Raw genomic sequence first — 3,029 nt, forward strand, 5'->3', positions numbered from 1 at the left:
TCTAAATCTCCTATAAAAAGAGTACAGATAAGTTATTATTTTGCCTGTTATATCATTAGCACATCTTATAAGCTATACAGAATTTTTTGTGGGTGCTGTCTTCAGAACCTTTTATTTTTCTAGTATCAACATTTTAAGTGTTTTCTATTTGTGAAATACAACAAATATAAAATGTCTCAAAAGCATTCCACTCAGGCTCCTTCCATCTCTTGGGTTTTGTTTTTTAACACTGGCTATTCACACATTTACACGCACGACGTTAGCAAACCTACATACAGCCCCTCTCCCTCTCTGTCCTCTTTGACTGCTCCGAAAATGGTCAGAACACAATCATAATGCGCAAATCTTTCTCTGAATGTTTCCTTATGTTAGATCAGTTCCTTCTGAGTTCTGTGCTTGCCAATGCTAAATTTCCTGCCAGGGCAGTAGTCTATTTTTAACATTTTGGGGGCTTAGTCTTCATTCCAAATTGAACAGGCATATTCAGTGGAGTGAAAGAAAGCTGACTGGGTGCACTTACAAACCAGGATTATCAGGATTTGCAATTTCTGTAGACTCAAAGGTTTGAATGAGATAGACCAATTAGAATACTTAAAAGATCATTTGTCATCACTTTAATCTTCACGTATTTTTTTACTCATCATTTTCTTTGACTAAAATTATTAGAATCTTTTTCATACTCATCTCAAGGCCAAATGGGAGCAGTAAATGTTCATTTTATATTTTCAATATATTGGAGCATTGTAACATGTCATGCTAGATTATAGGTGGCAGGTAACTGTTTTTAACAGAGAAGATTGTTAGATTGTGGCACATGCAGCATCATATTACCTCAGTGTCATTTCTTTGACTAATTCCATATTTCATATACAAAGGAAGACCGGGGGATTTATTTCTGTTATTTAATAGCATTTCTTTAATTCAGAGATTCATGTATCACCTTCAAACCTGAAACAGAGGCCCTCTGAAACATCAGACCCAAAAAATTGGACACGGCCTATTAGCCCAAAAGAACATGTTGCCAATTATCTCCATGTTTATTTAAATATTTAGCTCTAAAGGAAGCAATCATTCCTTTATACTTCTTTAAATTTAGTATTGACATTTTTATTTTGGGAAAGGAGGTCTTTTTTTTTTTAACATGGATACAGGAAAAGAAAACTCTCCAATAAAAATATTGTCTAAAAAGTTTGTTTTGTCTGCATGATTTACTAAATATGTACAATTTCAATTCACAGCGAAGATAACAAAGATTTAAACAGCCAACATCACAAATGTCTCAAGTTCTAAAAAAAAATCACTGTGCACAGTTTAACAATTTAATTGAATAAAAACCAAAGCTAAGCCTTCAGTCTGAGTCTTTTTTATGATGGGCACAAGCCATGTAATTTCTTCATCTTTGTTACACGATGCATATTTCAGTGACTAAACGCCCCTTCCCATTTTATCATATTAGGTTATGTCAGTACATACTTAGGGGAGGCCATAAATTGCCTCTTGGTACACTTATATGATTTGTGATGTGTTCACATATATGTCATAATATTTATTAATATATAAAATGATCAGATGACTCACTTGTGATTTTTTTAATGTCTTCAAATGTAGGAATGTTTTGTTGCATGTATAACATTTTTTAAATTGATGCGAGTGCTATTTAAAATGATAATAATTTGACCAGAGTCCCTTTGATGTAAGATGTCCAGAAAGAACTATTCTGCACTTGTAATACAGAGATTTCACATCTCTACCCAATTCAGGTTTGTAAAGTTTGTTATTATATGAATCTGAATGTTGTGGTCATTCTGATATAATGATCAAGTGACTGAACCAATTAATCATTAGAAACAAATGTCATTGAATACCGAATAGTTGAGTTATACTTAAGGAGGGAGCCATAACTTTGGCTAACCCAATAAAATCTATAATAAGGTTGCTTTCACATATATTTTTTTCCCATGTAAATTCTTTGGTGTTGTTCCCCCTTCTTTCTTTTTTTTTTTTAATGCTGTGATTGATGAACATGCAATGTGAGATTCAAATAATTGCACTGAGCATGTTTATTTGAATAATTGTCCCATTGCACAATCAAATAAATCTGTTGAGTGTGTTTGTTTGAATGTTTTTTTACATGTACATGAAATTACATACTCAAATAAATGCAGCTGTGTTTATTACAATGTGTGGGGCTCCAGATACACACATACTTGTTTGTGTGTCTATCAGGGTCCTAGAGTCCCTCACACATCTTAGAGCAAAAGCGCGGTTAACAATTTTTCAGTTCAAATACATGTAAACATAGCATGGGGTAATTTCCTCAAATTTGTGACTAAGATTTGCTTTCATTAAGGCTTACATCCTTAGAAAGATAGAAAATGACCTTCTGTGGGGAGCTATCTGATTGTGAAAAATATCAGATAAATGTATTCATATTTATCCAAATATAATCCCTTCTTTTCTCTCTCCTCCAAGCCCTCCCACTCTGTTCTCAGTCTAATTCATGCTAAGGAAGATATGTGTTTTGTTTAGTTCTTGATGAGAATCTCTGATGCTCATCTCCGTTCCCAGTTATTTCAGGCCTAGGCCTACAATGGCATGTGAAAAGAAAAGAAAAGATTGAACAGATCGGCTAGAATACAAAGGGCTTTTGGAGAAAACGGACAGGGATATTCAATTGTTCCAACATATCATCACCCTCTCTTACCCCCTACTCTAGAAAAGAAAAAAAAAAGGTTAGACTCCAAATCAAGAGTGTGGGAAGAATAACTATTTAAGAAAAGAGAAAAACATATCTGATGTTACTAAAATGCATGTCTCTTGATTATGCAGTGGGATTTCTTGTTTTGACCTTGGAAGGGAATCTTGGGATATGTCAAACAGTTTTATTCTTCCCTAGAGTTGTAGGATTAGGCAGGACTAACGTACGATAGCATTAGTGGATAAATGGCATTTTTAAAATCTTAGATATGGGATATTGTAGTGATTGTCTTAAATTTACGAGTGTTATCCTGATATTTTCAGACTTAGGT

At 33.7% G+C, this 3,029-nt stretch overlaps 1 protein-coding gene across 2 annotated transcripts in view; it reads right to left on the minus strand.

Moving 5' to 3' along the window:
- Nucleotides 1-1,037: 1,037 nt before the first annotated feature.
- ZEB2 (zinc finger E-box binding homeobox 2) overlaps nucleotides 1,038-3,029 on the minus strand; it is a 131,873-nt gene continuing 129,881 nt past the window's right edge. For both annotated transcript variants that reach the window (XM_054562743.1, XM_054562742.1), the window contains one exon: nucleotides 1,038-3,029. This exon is cut by the window's right edge and continues 3,517 nt beyond it. The gene's annotated coding sequence lies outside the window, so the exon portion shown is untranslated.

Source organism: Pteronotus mesoamericanus, unplaced genomic scaffold (genome assembly GCF_021234165.1).
Source record: "Pteronotus mesoamericanus isolate MK-2021 breed Mesoamerican mustached bat unplaced genomic scaffold, CSHL_Meso_final scaffold_651, whole genome shotgun sequence".
NCBI classification, from domain to species: Eukaryota; Metazoa; Chordata; class Mammalia; order Chiroptera; family Mormoopidae; genus Pteronotus; species Pteronotus mesoamericanus.